The sequence below is a fragment of the Ornithodoros turicata genome, chromosome 7, assembly GCF_037126465.1.
Source record: "Ornithodoros turicata isolate Travis chromosome 7, ASM3712646v1, whole genome shotgun sequence".
Classification (NCBI taxonomy): domain Eukaryota; kingdom Metazoa; phylum Arthropoda; class Arachnida; order Ixodida; family Argasidae; genus Ornithodoros; species Ornithodoros turicata.
The window spans coordinates 50,013,021-50,033,403 of record NC_088207.1 but is presented as its reverse complement, the minus strand read 5'-3'; the positions used below and the strand labels follow the sequence as shown (position 1 = coordinate 50,033,403).

Sequence of the window (20,383 nt, the reverse complement as noted above, 5' to 3'; positions counted from 1 at the left end):
CCGGCATTGCAGTACTGGTCCAATCTTGGTCCAATATTGTGTCGGCATTGCCAGTATTGACCCAATCTTGGTCCAATATTGGGCAAAGACAAAGGCTTCTTGGCATTGTTGGTTTTTCTTACAACACTTGCAAACAAACATATTGTAGGTACGAGCCTCCGTTATGCAATGCACTTATGCCTTCAGTAACAAATGGGGGTCATTGTTACAGGGCTGCGTTCGAATATTGTTTGTTTTCTGTAAGATTCATGAACTCCACTTGCCCCTGTGAGAAGACGACGTTGGCACAGTTGTACACTTGGGAAAGCCTACTCGGCCCGCGCAGCATCTCGTGAATAAAAAGGTAGCGACAAAGACAAGAAGCGGTGGGCAAGGTTTTTTTACGAGCAGTCATAAAAGGAAGTCTGTCTGAACGAGTTGTCGTAAAAGTTACAAGCTGAGAACGCGGGGACGTCTAACGATATAACGTGACGTAGATGAAATTCATAGATATAACCCTCCTAATTGGCTCATGTGAAGCTTCAGACAATTCGTACTTCTTGAGCAGAAGGTTCGTTCGGACTTTTTGAAGCGCCAAACCCACATAAACGGAAGGTGAAGCATAGAAGACACCGACAGACTCATAATCTCTACTCGGAACACACACACACACATCACATCACATCACATCTATTCGGAAGTCAAGGTCTTCTATCTTTAGTCGAGAAAACCTTTCGTCGAGCCAAGACATGTCGAGCCACTCTTCTCTATTATAAAGGCTACCCCACTGGACGCTATTGGAAGATACAACTGGTGAAGAAATGCATCAAGGGCTTATGTGTACTGAAGTCGTAGTTTGAAAAGTACGAAGGCTCACCACCGACGTGCGAGTTCACGCTGAGAGGAAGCACAAGAATAGACGCGGGATGGACATTATGTAATCCGTTAAGGATGATGTGAAGATTCCTCAGTCTTCAATTTCTCTAGTGTTCGTCATCTTTGCCACGCCTCCCACAGCGCCTCAGCCTTCGTACTGTTCGTACTGCTCTAAGTATGTGCAGACCCGCTATCCGAGGGTGTCCTATATTATGGTCATCTGTGGTGTGGCTTTTGGACGACATTCATTGATAAGAAGGCTGACAATTGGCGAGCAGAGGCCTTCCAAACCGCTGGTTTGTTTTCGTCAGGAGCTCCAAAAGTGAAGAAAAAAAAAAGAAGAACAAAGAAGAAGAGAAAAGCAAGTCATAAAGCTTTCCCTCATGCGCTGATAAAGTCACGCCGCCACAAATTACGAAAGTACTTCCGGTTTTTAACTAGCCGCTGAGGCATCCGGGTAGGACGAGGTCTTGGTGTAAGCTGTAAGGTATTGAAGCTGGTAGGTGAGTGTAAGAAAGGATCAGAATGGAGCGGCAATCTCATGTCCTTTCCAGTTCCCTGTATTCATGACAGACATACCCCGCAAGTTGAAACAGTTTTTTGCAGGAAAATGGGAAGATAAAGGCTGAATCGCAAAGAGGGAAAAGCCTATCGGCAATGCTGCAGTGGCGCGAAAGAAGGCATAGAGATGGGGGATCGCTTCGAGATAAACGCTAAGCGAAAGTATATGGCGAACGGGCAGCAGGGGTGGTTTATGGATATGAGAAGAAGATGGAAATTTGGTCGTTGCAGGCGTGGAACTGCCATTCTGCGACAATGCCACAAGGCTCTGCGTCAGCTCATCTATAGCGAAAGACATATGACATGTTCGACAGCTGTTTCTCTTTCTCTTTTCTTTTTTTCTTTCGCAGTACACAAATTACGCTGTAGCTGTGTGCCTCTAATATCTCTGTCATCGCCTTTTAAATTGCGTCACATACAAAAGTGATTCTTTATTCTCCAACTTGATTACTTCCCGTCTGCGTTTCAACACATTTTGGGGCCGGAACGTCTCCTTTTGTTCGCGGCAGCTCTAGCGTGCAGTTATGCAGGATGAACCTTTTCAACGTAGACTGCTCGCACTTCCTATACGGAGTCTCGTATGTAGTACATTTACGCTCGCTCCAACGTTTCGCTTTTCGCGTTTTATATCTGTCACTGCGGTCACGTTTAAGGCACAATGAGTTTCGAAACATGATTAGATCACGACTTCCAGAGAACGCAGTGCACGTTTGACCACGCATTTTTCCTGCATTTGATTTACGTTAAACGTCGGATATTGTTCTGTGTTAGTCTCGAGGATTTAATGTTTTCTCAAATCTGTTCTCGTTACGTCAGCAGCGTTTCAGATAGACGGGGGGGGGGGGGCGGTTTACGGCAGCGTATTTTGAGCTCCCTCAGTGCAGAAATCTGCGCACCCTCGACGATTCCTGACGCCGTTGTAGAAGTAATAAAAAAAAAACATTCCTCGTAGAAAATATAACACTACTATACGTTCCGCTTCTTATACACCAGTCGTTTTACGTGTTCAATTACAAAACCGAATTCTTCGTAAGACCGATTCGGCTTTAACTTTTATAATATTCGTAGGCTTCTGCATACGCAATATCGAGATTTGCAGCGAACTGCGTAGACACTCACAAAATCATTTTCCTCTTCGGTCAGTTACCTCTCAAGTTCCGACAGGTGTTGTGCAAGCGATATACGTAAAACTTTTTTTTTTCCTTCGTGCTTCCTGTAGATGCTTTAAGAGTGTCACTTTCAACGGGGAAGGCCCGGCGGAAATGGACACGCATGGCCGGCGGTGATGCAGGCGGTACTACACATAGAGCATTGAAGCGCGATACGCCATTATCACTCATTATGAATTCAAGCTAGGTACGTACCCAAAAGCGCGGATATTTTCTATGCTGCAACCGCCGCGTGATCGTAATGCAGACTTGTTGAAGAAAATGTTTTACCTTTCCGTATAGATCGCGACACTATAAGGATAGAGCATGGCCCTTCTAAAGTCGCTTCTTACACGATTGACTGTGTTTTGGGTTAGACTGTTGCATTTATTCTGAAAGGCGAGGGAATCAGCAAGGCACAGTGCTGACTGCGTGCGAACTAACATGTCCACGTTTTTTTTTCTTTTACCTAATAAGATAATAATATAATATAACGATAATATATAAAGGTAATACTAATAAGAATACCTAATTATCAAAGTCGTGGCACCAAACATTTTGCGTGTTCTAGATTTACAACTACTGAACATACTGCTACCTCTGTTCACCACTAAAACCTAGGAGTATGTCTATCTTGACGTTTGTAGACTGAATTTTGCGGTATTGTGCGCGTTAAACACTTTCTTTCTGGAGTTCAACCGTTGCATATTTACGAAAAGTGTCCCTAGTCCATAGCGGGACACGAAGACATCCACAGGAAAAGTGTGGAGTCATTTCTATCTTCGCATTGCTAGGTGTAGAATTGGCTTAGATATCGTACAGTCATATTTATTGTCAATTCTTATCTATTTTTATGGTACGCTTACGAAAGTACAAATACTGGATATACGACAGGAAACTTTGCGGCGGTTCCTGCACCTACTGCGTGCCTTATCAACCGTGCTCGTGACGTGTTAGGAATATTCCTGATTTTAAAGATTTATATAATGCTGCGTAATGTTGCAATGTAATTTAACGCTGTAATAAGGACGACACAAAAGCGTATCTGTAAGAACATACAGGAAGAAGCAACCCCGAACCGCGTCGCGAAAACAAGCAAACCGGCGCTATTACGCATTCTGGAAAGAATGTATTTGCATATAAACGACCCATTCAAAGCAAGTCAACCTGAGTTCTCTGCCTGCGGTAACAGAACGGGTTTTCCAAGCGCGAACCAAATTGCTCCGTAGGTTTCGCATTTATTCGCGTATTTCGTTGTGCCAGTTATATTAGCTCTTACGAAGCGTGTTCACCTCTTTTTATGCTCCTGCTGGATAAACGCGGCAACGTCCTGCAGACACTGCGATTACACATTTATCGAAATCCTGTAGTAGGCGAGGGGATAGGACACTTTCATCGATGTGGTTCGTTACATCACGGACGCATTGCATTGCATGCCAGAATACTGAGGAAAAAAGATTCATTCTTCTACGTGTCGTACTTAGCAAGATACAAGCCCTCGAACACCCTTCCAAGCGCAGACGTCACAGAGATCAGAGTTGCGCCCATTCCCATTGGCAGCCGTAAGCACGTGACTTCACGTGCGTTGCCTCATTGGCGGCGGCGAGGGCTGTGATGTCAGCGCCACATGAGTTTGCGGTTTGTCGGCACAGTTCCCTTTGAAGTCGGCCCAGGACGCACATTCCCCCAGGGCGTCAGTCGTGACGTTGCCCACATACGTGAGGCCGACAACGGCAAGCCCTATCGCCATCACCACCACCACCACGCCACATGAGTTTGAGTTCGTGAGGCCGACAACGGCAAGCCCTTTCAACATCACCACCACCACCACCGCCACATGAGTTTCCTCAGACGCTTTCAGACATATGTCGGCACAGTTCCCTTAGAAGTCGGCCCAGGACGCACATTCCCCCAGGGCGTGAGTCGTGACGTTGCCCACATACGTGAGGCCGACAACGGCAAGCCCTATCACCACCACCACCACCACCACCGCCATATGAGTTTCGGTATTCACGGTGCCTATTTTCTCCGCTTCTATTACACGCTTCGCCGTGAAACTTTCAATGCAGGTTCCCATCGTCGCAAGGAACTGTCTTTTAAGTTTATCTGGGATAACCTGGGATGACTTGGCGCAACCCCTTTAAGGGACCTCTGCAAAGAGCCTCCGCCATGCATGTCGGAACCCACGGACGTACTGTGTTCAGATGTGCGGATATTTCGAGGTAGCCGTGGAATTTAAGTAGAAATTGTATGTCGCATGGATAGCAGAAGTTCCTTCTGTGAGTAGTATTTCTTAACGTAACGTCAGACCAGTCTTTCTTGTCGCTCCTCATAGTCAAGGAATATATGTTGCCTACGAGTGGATACAGAGTTACTCAAATAATCTCACACGTGACGCGTGTGATGCCCATTTTCCCTCTCTCCCTTGCCTGAATGTATACGCGTTTGAAGTAGTATGGTTGTGCTCGAAATTAGCCTGCGTCCATGCGGCATAACGCCGATTACGAGGAGGGAGGAGGAGGAGGAGGAGTGTCGTTGGGAGGAACCCGAGAGGTCTGCCTGCCTGATTAGGCGGCATGTTTCTCGGGAAGGGAAAGGTGGTCGAGAGGAGGAGAGGAAAGGGTGAAGTGGAAGACCGAGCGCAATCCGCTCGGGGGGAGGATAGCTGCGTCCATGGGCCGACTTCAGGGGAACTGTGCCGGCATACGCCTATTACACATCTGAGGGAAACCCAGGAAAAACCCCAGACGGCACAGCCGGCCCGCAGAGTCGAACCGCGGACCTCCCAGTCTCCAAGCGCACGCGTTACCGCTGCGCCACCGGAGCTTGGATGTATTTTCGGCAAACTGCGCGCGCTATCTAAAGGATCTTATTGGTTGCAGAATGGAGAGGAGGATGTCTCTCTTTCGCAACGAGCCCTTTCACCATCACAACCAACACCACTTCTTTCGCAAAGCTAAAATTAATTTAATGAGATTTTTTTTTAAACTCCGTGTTAGCGCCGCGAAGCAACTTGGGCTATGAGCGGCGTACAGACCTGGACAGATGGAGGGAGGACAGCAGGAAGGAGTAGGGGACAGGGGGGGGGGGGGGTTAGTATGCGTCCTGGGCCGACTTCAGGGGGAACTGTGCCGACATTCGTCTGGGAAGTCTTCGGAAAGTGAGCTAACGTATATCTCGACATTCTCCAGCGTGTCAATTTGCAGTAGGCGAAAATCTCGTCATTTTCGTGTTTCAATATTTCTTGGTGTCGACGTGAAAGCCTACAAAACGCTCGCCCTTCGCCACGTAATATCACACGTCAGTATCGGAGACGGCTGACAGCTTTCGGTAACTTCTCCTGCTCTTTACCAGCTGCGTTTTTTTTTTTTTTTTGTCTCGTTTCCAATTTTTTGCTGCTACGACGAGACACGTTCTAGGTGGCACGTGCCCAGATTGAAAGACTGCAACGCGACAGTCGAGGGGCTTCCGAGCTTCCGCGGCAATGCTTTTTATGAAACCTGCTTGATGTGGCCTGAATCACGGGCCTGAATACAGGCACAGAAAGTGTGCGAGACTCCATGTGAACGACTCCCTCGCTTCCACGAATGTTGTTCCAGACACGTTTGCTAGCGACAACGTTACTGTGTATCTCTCAGAAGACTGTTAAAAGGCATGCAGAAGGGCAGAAAATTCGGGGAACCGGTAAGGCCTCAGGACGATAACCGCCGGTATTTCGAACGAAGACTCTTCTAGAATAATGACAACAACAACAACTACATACTGAAGATGAGAAGGGGTGTTACAGTGTTCTAGAAGCTATGTATTTTAGCCTGAGTGTGTAAAAAGGTTAGGAACATTGTGTCTCTACAGTATTCCGTGTACACTTTGTATTCTGTAGCCGCCCATTTATAGTTAACAATATTTTGCGTCAAGGTCCACGGATACAGTGGCTTCTAAAACAATATGGGCATGCACGCACGATTTTTTTTTTTTATCACTGTTCAGAAGTAACAGACCACTTGTGACTTCTTTGAGGTTCACCCATAAAGCTTTTCGGTAGGTTGCACTACTTGGGGAATCGACAACATTTCGAAACATCGATACTTTCCGAGAAAGGGAAACTGAAAAAAAAAAAAAAAAACAGCGAGGCTAAAGGCAAAGGCGAGGAAGGCTGCTGCAAATGGTATTGGAAGAGTGTGAGGAATCGGGCGAGTTGGCGAATGTCAACGTTAGGTATTGGAAGAGAAATACGTAAGAAGGGAAAGAAAACAATGAGATTAGAATCAACGGAATAGCACAAACGAAAGCAGAAGAATATGCATCAATACCAATTTTTGACGTCGTGGATATTACTACTATTATTACTAGCATGACGTGTTCGCTACAACACACTTTTCGCAGGAGAAGAGCTGTATCCGCTGTTTGTATCAAAACATAAAGATATATAGTAAGACAACATTGAGTAATGATGGTCGTGATACAGTATGAATGAACAACGTGCTCACTTCTGTAGGCACTTCACCAGGAACAATACCGCGAATTAGACGGCTTTCTTGCCTGCCCTGTAGAGGCCTGCCCCAACGCCTCCTTGCCGGCACTCTGGAGTCACGAGCCAAGAAAGTCTATTGACGAAACGAGGTCGTTCGTATCAAACCGCAACAGAAGCCGCCGGAGATAAAGGCTTTTTATAACGTCGGCCTGGATTGCGATTTGCGAGTCACGCAGGAAAGTCTCGTGATAAGAACAACCGGCTATTACGGAGTCGCCAGCACACAGCCGAGCCTTTCTTCCTCGCGGAGGGTGACTCCGCCGTGCCGAGCGCTGCTCGTGCTCGGAATAACTCCTTCGTGTTCTCAACGGGTCGCTCCTTTTGCATGTACATCAACGAAATTCATTGAGCGAACGTGACAATTATGTGGACTCAGCAAACACATCGTGAAAGGCAGATCGTTCGGAGAAGGCAACAGAGAACACATATGTCATCTGCCGCTCATAGGGCTGTTGCACTGAAGTTTGCACAGCGCCATTTCTGGCCCAAGCGGTCACGGATCCAAATAGTAAGGAGTTTCATCAGCGGGTTTTGCATGGTGTTTCAAACGGTATGGTGCCAAGGAAAGCTACAAAACCTGTAGGAAATCCACAGAAAAAGCGGTGCTTCTTGAAAACTGCGAACTACTCGGAACCGTGTATTTGAAAGTGCCGCGTCGTCTGCTAAACTAGGGAGTGTTGCATAATTTGTGGCGCTGATGTTGCTGCTCACTTGCGCAACCTGGCCCAGAGCAACAGGTCTATAGACACAGTTGCTTCGCCGCGCTAACGAGGAATTTTTTTAAAAAATACACTCATCATTTGAGTTACACGCATGTCCTGCTAAGAGTGTGCAATCATGCGTTCAGCGTCTAGATAAATGTCGTCCCAGCAAGTATTGACCTTGTGTCGTTTGTTGAAGACGTATTCCACTTAACGAATTGAGCAAGAAAATATACAAATAGAAATTTTAAAAAAATATAGAAAATTAGGTCGCGTTGGTGCGACCAGCTGTTCCGGGACGCTTGACGTGTGAAAACACTGAATGATTTAAAAAATTATTTCAGCACGTATGTCCTTGAGGTGGTTCGTCAGTGCACACAGCGCAGGTTGCTGGTGCTGCCTTGGCCAACTCCCCAGTACCCAGTGCCTTTTAGTGTTGGGAACGTATTAAGCAACTTAACGTGCCCTGCAACGATTGCGTGCAAAAAGACTGAGGAGTGAGAAACGTTTCCTCTGTAAGCATAATGAGCACGATAATGATTATTACTATGTGTATCATGACCCCTTGTAAGTTCATGCTTGCTGATCTTCCTCATGAAATCTGTTACCTCGCTTGGTGAGTGACAACACGAGTACAAAAAGACTAATAGTTGCGCTAGCGTATAGGACATCGTTTCATGCACGTAGACCACATAGCAGCCAACAGCGAAAGTCAACGATAGAAATCGCAGAGGGAGCCAGAGTCGGTCGCAGAGAGCGGAATAGATTTTCCTGGGCGCAGCTACTGTTTGTTTTTGTTGCGGAGCAGCGTTGATGTTCGCTCCACGTGAGCCACTTAGCTAAATAAGCGATTGTTCAATGGAGGTCACTAGGGCGAGTTAGGTAACGAAGCAACAAAAACACCGGCGTTTGTTGTTGGTAGGTCAGGCATTGTTACAACTGTGTACAACTTATGCTTTTCCCATGGACTCGTGCAGTGATGAGTAGTAGGAGAATGACCCACCACATCATCATCCCATTTATGTGTGTGTGTGAGAGAAGTAGCGTACTCGGAGACTATACATGATCCATGAACAAATGTCGTAAAGTGATAAGAATGCTATGTGTAATTGAAATAAAGCCGTTGTCGAAAAGGACCTAAAAGGCATTGCGTTTGCCTGTTTGTGTATTCCAACCTCCAGCTTGGGTAATTCGCATCGTGCTCACCATCCATTCATAATATACTTCCATTAGAAAAGCTGAAATATGGTAGTTTCGTTAGAGCATAAGGCGTGCTAACAGAGAATCACGTTTTCATGCATACGAAGCAAGAACAACGACAGATAAATTAATGATGATGAATGGGTACCACACTACCCCAGGGCACAATGGGCAGGATGAGATGTGTCCTGATGATGAGGTGATGAACATGAATAGGGAAACGCTGAATAGGGATCGATAGCGAGTGGAGTCAGTGAGACAACATCAACAGAACGCTAGGCGAAATACAACACACAAAAAGCAAGAAGCAAGAAGGTTGAATAAATCCTGCGTAAAACTTAAATGATGACAAGGCACAATTAATGAAACACAGGGCTATCGTCCACTGCACTGAAATAAACAGCGCTACAAAACGGAGAAAACTACAACGGTAACCTTCGTAAATATATTTGCTGCACCAAATAAGCAAATCCGTGAAAGTGTCACACTATAGAAACAAGAAGAACCAACGTTTCGTGTCGCAATCACGAGAACTGGAGCCATGCTCTCCTGCTTAGTTCTTTTCTTCCATCAAAGCAAACCAATAAGTCACTGACTGGCAACAACTATACAACGGAACATACTACGCGAAATGGACTGCGAAGTCTGAAACAGCCGCTTCATCGTCTTTCAAAGGATCTCGTCTTCCTCTCGTCTAAATTACTGAGGCTCCCTACGTACGTGGCTCCCCTCTAATTGCGGCGCCTGTCTGTCTTCCTTAGTGACAGGGGCTTAACAAATACTCTAGCAGAAGACAAGAAGAAGCGCTCCTCTGAATGCCACATTGTTTAAAAGCAGCTACCGACGACCTGTTGTCATGACGATGGTCACAGTTGTCAGCCGACCCGAATCCTCGCGGGCCAACGTTAGCCGAAGCAATCCATATGTGCAAGGCGAGATGCAAAAGCACAAAAGTTGCACGTCCCGTTCAAGGCCTCCCGGGCAAATATTGACCCGCGCCCCGTGTTGTATAGGGTCCAGACCTCGAAACAGGGCGTACGGACGAGTTGCATGAACGCTCGTAGCTTTATTTTCAGACAGCGCGGCAGAAGGTAGGTGTAATACGATGGCAGGCTCCGCTTTCAGGGTTGTATAGTCTCGCTTATGCTCTACGAATGACATCGAGGTGTTAACCGCATTTAATAATGTTGCAATGCGCCAATTTTTATTTTATTTTTTGATTCCGTGTTAGCGCCGCGGAGGAACTGTGGCCATCAGAGGCGTTACAGATGTGGGCAGATGGAGAGAGGACAGCTGGAAGGAGTGGGGGACAGGAGGGAGGGTTAGTATGCGTCCTGGGCCGACTTCATAGGGGAACTCTGCCGACATTCGTCTGGAAAGTCTTCGGAAAACCCAGGGAAAATCTCAGACAGCACAGCCGGTGGTAGGAATCGAACCCACTACCTCCCAGTCTTCACTACGACATTGGCTACAACCAAGGAAAAGCGCCGATATACCCTGGAGACCCTAAAAGGTTCTTCGACGCAATTAAATAAAATGACAGCGCGGATAGATATGGTAACCTAAGACATGACACAAAAGTAAGATTAAAAGGTCAGTTCTCCATTGGCCATTCAATAAATTCTCAAACCGTTGGTTTGTTGTGACTCTTACCGGTGCATACCGTGCACCAGCCGTGCGCTGTTTCTTCTTCTTCTTTTTGTATTTGTTATCTCTTGCTTTGTGCTTTGGAATAGCAAGCCGGCGTCAGCCTTGCTGACCTTTCCTCTTTTCTTTTCTTTATATTAAACATATCCCCCTACCCCCACCCCCGTGCGCTGCGGCGAGATTCACCATAGAATCACTAAATAAGCCACGCTTCAGAGTATCGACACTGAGTTCCAAGAGCGAACATGCGCCATCTTGTTTCCGCGCCACTCTACCCACGCGCAAGCGTACTGCACACGATGCTATCGTGCGCGGGTGAAATTACAGTGTGAAATGTTCCTTTCGTTTGCAAGCAGCAGTTGACACCCTTGAGCTCACCTTGACATCTTCGGGACGCTCTGGTGGAGAATACATGGATTATCGCGCAACAATCATTACACGTTTCTCTCTCCCACAGCGAGCATTACGTTAGCCGTCTTTGATCCTCAACTGGGGATGATACCGCTGTGGTGCGGAAACAAGATGGCGCTCCTGCTCTCTCTTGGACCTCAGTGTCGATACTCTGAAGCGAAGCTTATTTAGTGACTCTAATTCACCAACGTCAGGCTGTACATGAACTTCAATATGTACAGATTTTGTGTTCTGCCGTGTATTGCACGTTTTGTGTTCCGTTGTGTTCGACGTTTTCCATTTTGTGCAAAGTAGGGGAGAAAAAAAAAGGTCCGCAGCTACGTACAACTATGGATGTCAATAGCCCGACAGTCCTTCCTTCCTGACTGGGCGGAACTAACCTCTCCACGTTTTTCTTTCATATCCAATCCAATCCAAGCCAATCCTTCCTGACTATCGCACTTCGCAATCGTTGCGCAATTATCGCAGGAGCCCATGGAAACCGCCCCGAACTGTGCACTTTATTTAACGGCACCCCATCCATTAGTGAAGCCTGTTACTATACGAACGTCATTCTATGACGTCGCAAGCTTGTCCATCGATACGGCTAAAGATAGACGCTCGCGACACACAGTCGGTATGGTACAGGGTTATGTTACTCTCTAAACACTTCCTCAGCGGGCACAGTGCCCGGTTGAAATAGAAACGCAGACTGTGTAGGACATTCGGAGTCTATACGATGGTCTTGACATCAGCCTCGCCTGCACTAATATAGGGTCTGGGTCGACGCCAATAACAATATACCTGACATGTTCCCCTTTCCGCCGAAGCTGGCACTAAACGTTGACATCGGTGACATGCATCCGTGCATCGATTCTGTGGTAACTGCCGTTTCACACGCCTGTGTATGCCAGTAGTATTCTGCTACTGATAATATCTCGCTATTAGGTTCTTCTTGTGATACCAAGGATAAGGATGTATTATTCGCCTGTCATTGAATCACCCAATCATTTCATATATCATACTAAACTAGTGTGCCATGAGAAATGAGCCACAAAAATATAGTTGGGAAATTTTCTCACTCATCATCACCACATAGTTTTTGGTTTGTTTGTCTTTTCGTCCGATCGTTGCCCCCTTCATCCTCAACACATATCAAAGGTTGTTTTTACCCTTCGTTTTTTGAGAACACAGACTGTGTTTACCTGCGCGACCTCACAGTGAGTCCATATCCACACGTGATGGTGTCATCATTTGAGCAGATGATGACCGCGCGCAAAACAGCAAAGAGCTCAAACGAGATTCCGCGTTTATCAGAACAATGATGACAATCAGTACGATTTGTTTTAACAAAAACAGCACAAATGTGAGGACAGAATTGTTACATCGCTACTGTTGTGACCACGGGCTGAGCAGGTTTGAACCTATCCGAGGTCGTCACCGTATTTGACAACGTGGTGCAAATTGCTCAGGCATTCCGGCGTCTCTCATAGCGACAAGTCTGTCTCCGGACGTAGGGGCACATTATCATTATCGATGTCAACGGATACCAGCTGCATTGATAAAGACGCAACCATCGTCCCCTGTTTCATAAGCGGATGAAAGTATGTCACGCGAGATATTCTACGACCCTGCGCTACAGCAACAATCAAGGAGTACCCAGACCGAGAAAGTCAGACATAGATCAAGACAGCACCAGCGTTTGTGGCCCAGATTCGACATCTATTTCTGTCGAGCTAATTGGGAGTTCGTGGGTCAATGTTTTGGCGCTTGTTACATTGTTAATACGAGGAGGATAATCAGTTACGAGGAAGCTTAGCAGACGTAAAATACTTTACCATATGTTAAAACACCTGTTACGTCTTCTAAAAATGCCCCATCACAACGAACTCAGCGGTGCAACGAATGCTACATGATCCTGAAAACAGTAGAAAGCGCATTAGTAATGAGATCCGTGCCATACCAGAATGAATTATGTGTCAGGACAAAACTCGGTTGTAAGGTAAATTACGTAAGGTATAGTAAGAGAAAATATGCAGTGTTGGCAACCAGGTTGTGGCAATCAATGTGGCAATGGTGTATTGCTTCAAAGGGGGACCGCAGACAACAACAACAGTATGAACAAGAAACTTCCCGGTACACACTCTTGCGTTCCCATACGTGCGAATGCGTGCGCGTGCGGGTTGCCATGGTAACCAACGTGTGCGTCGCCCCAGAGAACGCAAGGAGATGGGGCGCGCAGAAGAATGTCTACGCGTACGCACGCAGCCGCAAGCACACATTGGACCGCAATAGTGTGAAGTTGCTTGTTCATACTGCTGTGCTTGCCTGCGTTCCCCCGTTGAAGCCATACATCGTCCGTTACAGAATATCCCGTTCAGCACGATGTGGCCGGCCCTCTACCGATGCAGAAAAAAAAAAGAAAAAAAAAGAAATACGACAAGAGAACTGGAAAAAAATCGGTTGGGGATCGGGCGAGGTATTACATCACTTCATATGACTGATGTTATGGTTTTTCTTTTTTTTTCTCTCTCTCTCTCTATCTTTCTCTCTCTCTCTCTCTTTACGCACTCAATGTCTAGACTATCCATTTTCTTGATTGTGTAATACGATGCGATACACAGTCCCGTTATATACGTAGAGTGATAGCAACAACGGCATAAGTATAACAAATATATTCTCGTCAATAACAACGTATAGAATCAAGATGCGCGCCAGTGTACTTTCTGACTGCGTATGCAGACGTTTCGCCGCCATAGGTCCAGGTGTACGAGATAACGAGCGAAATAATTTCCTTCAGTGTCGCTGTAATTACGATATAGTGGACCATTCAAGTGCCTCTTCTCACCTTTATCGGCACGAGTATAGGCCAAACCAGTTCCGGCACTGTGGTTGTGGAGGTTGCTTTATCAATAAAGCACTTCACAGATCTGTACACAACGGTTCCGATGTAGTCGTACTCGTGCTTCCTGTCAGTCATTTCGTCATCATCAATGCATGGTGCTAGCACAATTTCTGCCATTGATGGTGCAAAAAAAAAAGGAAAAAAGCGTTAGGTGTCCAGTAAGAAGTTAATTATGAAAACGTAATTGGAGATAAATACGAACGCTAGATTTTTCGCTGGGTATTTCGAACAGAGACTGTTCTTTTTCGGGACGTATTCGGGGGCTATATGCATAAACATTAAACTCCCGTAGCTTACGCAAAGTTTAGGGACTATTTGTGATCCTGGGGAGTTTATTTTTGTTTCAGTTGCCTAAAATGAGAAGTACTTGCAATTCAGGGAACTAAAAGAGCAATTGCACCCTAATTTAAGATTTTTTATATTTTCTAGAGTGTACCTGGTCTTCAGTTTCACTCTGTCGACGCGAATTAAGCTTCTACCCCCCCCCCCCTCTTTCTTTTTTTTTTTTTTTCACGTTAAGAAAGAAAGGAGCTATCTTCTAGAAGTTACATGGTGGCTTTGACGCTACGCATAGCTGCTGAAGACCAGGGCTCGCTTGCACGAACACTGAGGCGATTCCTTATTGCCGTCCTCAATAGCTTTAGCACGGCTCTACGCAGGAACAAGTTGAGGACTGTAGCTCACGTCCGAAGCACTACCGAAGCTACTGTGGACGTGACTCAGGTATCTCGTCAACGCTTATGCATGCGGGCCCAGATCTTACTCTAGTCGTATTATGCAGGAAACGCAATCGTTACTGTTATTGACGTTGACTGCCTTTCGTTACTTCCCTATTTATTTATCTTACGGAGGTTACCAACTTGTAAACCGCAACCGCAAATTTACGATGCACGTATGGTTCTATTTAACACGTTCGAGCGTGACCAATGAGACGCGAGGTGTCTTCCCAATAGCTGTCATCTCCGCACCATTAAAAGGTGTGTCTACGTGAGGTGAAGCTGAACAGCGACGCGGTCCGTCGGGTATTAATGTGATGGCTATAGTATCGCCTGTCTTGCAACTCTCGCGTCGCTCTTTCATTGGCGTGGCACCATTAAAAATTAAGCGCTCCAACATTCTTTCCACACTTTCCAAGCTTTCACATTCAATAACGTCTTCCGCTGCTATGGTATTTTGGTAAAGCTGAAAGTGGGTTTAGGTGCAGAAATACTCCAAAGGTCGGGAGACGACGTAACTGGACTAAAAAAGTAGAGAAACTCCGATTCAACATAACAAAATAATTTTGTTATGTTGAGTCGGAGTTTCCTACTTTTTTGTGTCCAGTTGTGGGTTTAGGTGTTTGCCGTCCATACTGATATGTATACCATCGCTGTCACCGTCCTGACAGCATGGTGACCTTTCAACCTTGAATGAAAAAAAAAAAAATCTCTCGGCAGTACTGCTGAATGTATGTGCACCTTCTTTGGGTATGTAAAGTTTCTATCTCCTGTACTCTAAGAAAAGTGAAACGGTAAATTGGACAGCAAGTACAACTTCTAATTCCCATGATTCTAAGCACTCCCCATTTTCGTCTTCCGACCCTGAAATTTGCCCCCTAGCGGTGCATTTTTTTCTTAAACTTACGCGCATATAGTTCTTGAACGGACTAATGGTTACGGCAATGCACCTTGTTCCCGTGTATAGAGTTAAAAATACGCGGAGGACTAAAATTACCCCCTTTTCCTTTGGGTATTTGAAGAGCTATTATGCCGGGTTGTTTATCATTTTAAAACACACAATATATTATAATTCTACGGGACAATACAACACCAACATACATTAAGTCGTGCCATGATTATAGGCACTCTCGCCGCTTCGGTCCCCCACCTCCCTCCGGACTATCTATCAACCGTTGCACGAAGTGTACAGAAATTATCCCTGAGCGGGAAAAATAATGCAACAACGGACGTGCAAAATATGCACTAGAATAATTACTCCCCACAACTACTGAGTGGGGAGGTCATTAAGCGCGCGAATGCGCGAGACGAAATAGCGCCAGCCAATTTCTGGAACGCTAAGCTCAAAATTTATACGCGGCGCGCCTGGGGAATTATAAAGCCATTTGTATCGTCCCGGCTTAACGTGTCATCGGAATGGCCGTCTATTGTGATCCTTTATCCGCGGGGTTTAAAACGGTTGCCAGCATCGGATGGAAATACCCGGGGCAGTATAGAATACCTTGGTATATACTGTACCAAGAATACTTTGCTCGCTTTGTTCGGGAACAAAGCATGGGGGGTTATCAATGTCCTGCTCTTGTCGTCGGAAAGGTTGCCCAAAGTTCAACGCGAAGGCAATAGCTATCAAGAAAGGACGAGGTGAAGCCTTACAAGTTAAGGGGGAATCACTTCTTCAGAAATCCATGGGCGATTTTCGTTCGCACAAGACAAGTGAGCGCTCTAAACCCTCATCTTAAGATTGGTACCGGCTTGTTCTTACTTTTTTTCTCTAGTCAATGACGTATTTTTTAAAGGACAAGGTTTAGCCGTTGATTTTTAATAAATTAAAGTTTGGTGCGCCTCGAACATGCGCTGCCATCCCGAATGAGGGTCGCACACTAAAATATTTGCAAATTCGGGGTGGGGGTGGGGGGGTGGGGGGATATGTTTATTAGACGAAAAAGAAAGAAAAAACCGGGGAAAGGTCAGCCAAACGGGACGTCGGCTTGCTATTCCAGAAATAAGAATGAATTCGGGCTTAATAAAAATCAACGGATAGTCCTGGAATTCTACAAAAATGTGTAATTGACGAGGGTAAAGCAAGGAGAACACGCCAGTACTTCTGTTTTGGCGATATTTCACGCTGTTTCTGGGTGGTGTGCGAACAAACTTCCTCTACTGTCTTGCGCAGAAGTGATTTCCCCTTAAATGGATGTAATTTCCAGGTGGTGCTTTTTGAAGCGCGTGGACGAATGGAGGGAGGTCCGGAGAGAAGCATCTAAAAACATGTATTACATCGTACCTCAGCCAGTCAGAAAATTTATGAAGCACAAAATTCCATACACTACTTAGAAGTAAAACGTATTCTTTACGACAGCCGCAAACGTCACAGAAGGAATATTCACTCATTTGTTGGAAAACACCACAATTCACGGAAGGTGACCAATGGGAGGCCGTCCGGTACCGTCGCTCCCCTTGAGAAGAAGGAAAGAGAGAAAAAGCGCCACATTCACTCAAATTCATTCATTCACAAACGCCATCATAATGTACTGTAGACACATGTAGACAGTTAAGATTTATGAATTGGTATTTGTTGCTTTTTCACCATGGTCTTTCTTTCTCCTCTCTCTCTCTTTCTCTCTCTCTCTCTCTTTCTTTTTTCTTTCTTTAGTCCTGGAGACTCTCTGTAATTTGTAATATGTACTCTTTTATTATGTGAGCCGCTTCACAGACACTGCCTCGCGGCTATCAATTGTACTATGGTGCAACTTATGCTGTAATGAATACGATAAAATTTATTGAACTCGTGCATATCGCGTGCCCTTAGAAGTCGGCCCAGGACGCATATTCAGGTGTACATACAAAAGGCGCACATACAAAAACAGGTGTTTTATTGAAGCGAAGTTCGTGTGTTCAAGTGCATTCGCAGCGGAGAAAAAGATTGATTTGGGAAGACCTATATTGTGGATCAATAATCTACTCCGTCGTACCGGTGCTAGATTCTCCAGATGCATTGCACGCAATGTGTTGAGAGTGATAAGGCACAAAAATTCGATGCCCGATGCTGACTTCAAGGTGGCTTTCAAAACGCGACATCGATCGTGCGCGTGTGTGTTGGATGAAATGTGCAGATATAAAAGTGACGATCCGCGATATCTTTTTTTTTTTTCGTTTTCTTCTAGCGGGTAGAGGGCGATAGCACATGAGAAAAGTATAAATTATGATATATAAAAATGCGCATATCTGGTGGCAAGTTACCTAAAATATGCATTTTAAAACCGAGTGGAATCGGAGCCAAAATACTGGCCGCGGGAAAATTTCGGCCGCATTTTTAAATGATTATCGTCTAGACACCCCTCCTCGACTTGAGTGAGGGAAGGGGAGAAGCGCTCCTTAAAATGCCACTGGACAAAAAATAAAAATAAAAATAAAAATAAAGAAACTGACGCTACCTACCGCATAGCAGTGATGGCCAGTAGTTAACTACATGTAGTTAAACTACTAGTTAAACTACCTGATTGTAGTTAAAAAGTAGTTATCAACTACTTGCAGAAATCTAGTGGCAACTACTAGTTAAACTACTATTTTAAGTAGTTAACTACAGTAGTTAGGTTACTGAAGGCGCCAACTACTTCCGATTGTGCTGTAAGCTTTACGGCACGATTGTGCTTCCGACTTTTACCTTGAGCTACTTGTTTGATGAGAACGGAGGTGCAGAGCAATTGTGTCGTGCATATGTACTAAATCTTCACTTTTAATGCTTGTCTAGTGAAGCCTCATTTGCTGCGAAATAATTCTGCAACTTAGTTTATCGCGTAGGCACCGAAAGAATCCCGCTGCAAGCTTTGTATTTGACGATCGTAGCAATGGCTTGAGCCAAAGTTTATTATTGCTTGTGATTCATATTTAGGTGTCCAAGAACACTACAAGGGATTGGTGTTGGTGGACATCGTTAAGTAGTTATAGATGTAGTTAAACTACATTGCAGTAGTTAAAAAAGTAGTTTTAACTACTTCCCTGAAAAGTAGTTGAACTACTAGTTAAACTATTCAATCACAAAGTAGTTAGTAGTTATAGTTAAACTACTGTAGAAGTAGTTAGTGGCCATCACTGCCGCATAGTACTTGAAGCAAACGCAAAGTATTTCCTCTGCTCAATTATCATATCGAGTCAAGGTCGATCTTTCAACCTTCCTTGAGGAGCAGCTCGAGTGGAAGGCAAGGGCCGAAGATCGTTTAAGAATACTGGCCTTATTCTCGACACGGGTCCTCATACGGCGAAGGATAGAGTCCTAACGATTAAAAAGCGGTGTGGAATAGGACATGGTGTAGCCGAGCGTGCGTAAAGGGTACTACAATCTAATCGCATCTAATCTAATCGCATCATCTAATTGCAACCGACATTTGTCGTAACCTACTCCAAGTGATCCTATAAATTATAAAATGCATTGCAGACAGCGGACTGGTTGCTATGTTGGGGGCGCGTCGTTGTAGCCTAGCGATCCTCACCCTCCCCTTTCCCTTTGCCTGCCATTCCACTCTTCCCTCCTGGAGCTACTAGGAAACTGTCTTCCAGACCCCAGCACCAACTGAACTGTCTAGAGCCATCCCTGGGCTTTGTAGCGCCACCTTACAGGTAAATCTATCGACAGAGTTCCTTGTGAAGTCGACCCGTGATGCATACTAGGCCTCTTTGTCTTCCACTCAGCCCCGCTGTCCTCTTTCCTCAGTCATGCTACAACGGTAGACACAGTTACTACTGATATGCTCTATTAAAACAGAACTTCACCCCATGACACACTCTTAGCCAACCATCATCCCGAATGACATCTTTCTGTCCCTTCATTTGTTGAGAAAGGGAGGCGTACACCTTTTTTGTGACAGATATTATTTTTGTGACAGAACAGGAGGCGTACGCCTTTTTTGTGACGCTTATGAAGTACATAATTGTCACAAAAAGGTGTACGCCTTCCTCATTTGTTGAGAAAGGGGGCGTACACCTTTTTTGTAACAATTATGTACTGCATAAGTGTCACAAAAAAGGCGTACGCCTCCTGTTCTGTCACAAAAAATAATTGTCACAAAAATGTGTACACCTCCCTTTCTCAACAAATCAGAGGACAGGACGATGTGATTCGGGATGATGGCTGACTAAGAGCGTGCAATGCGGTGAGGTTCTGTCGTAAGACCCATCTAACACTTTGCTCTCCCTGACGAGCTCATGCACCCTCTACGCACCTCCACCCTTCATCCTCTACCCTCCATCCGTCTTTCCTTTTTTTCTTGCTGTAGTCGTCACGACGCCCACTTCTGCGTGGCCAACAACGGCGTGCCAATCCTGCCATTCCCTCTAGCGTAAGAGTGCACTTTGCTCTCCCCGACGTACTCATGCACCCTCTACGCATCTCCACCCTTCATCCTCTACCCTCCATCTGTCTCTTTTTTTTTCTTGCTGTAGTCGTCACGACGCCCACTTCTGCGTGGCCAACAACGGCGTGCCGATCCAGCCATTCCCTCTAGCGTTAGAGTGCACTTTGCTCTCCCCGACGTACTCATGCACCCTCTACGCATCTCCACCCTTCATCCTCTACCCTCCATCTGTCTCTTTTTTTTTTCTTGCTGTAGTCGTCACGACGCCCACTTCTGTGTGGCCAACAACAGCGAACCGATCCTGCCAATACCCCCCTCCCCCTCCCCTGTTTTAAGAGTGTGGGATTACAAACAGTAAAAGCGAAATGCGCTCCCAGA

General features: G+C 45.6%; 1 protein-coding gene across 4 annotated transcripts in view; it reads right to left on the bottom strand.

The window, feature by feature from the left end:
• The window catches only part of LOC135401434 (excitatory amino acid transporter-like), a 76,924-nt gene that overhangs the window by 29,005 nt on the left and 27,536 nt on the right, over positions 1–20,383 (bottom strand). The window contains exon 1 of one of the 4 annotated variants that reach the window (XM_064633848.1): positions 7,052–7,125. The exons of the other annotated variants lie outside the window; for them this stretch is intronic. The gene's annotated coding sequence lies outside the window, so the exon portion shown is untranslated. Of the gene's footprint in view, positions 1–7,051; positions 7,126–20,383 lie in introns of those variants that run through there. 4 annotated transcript variants of the gene reach the window in all.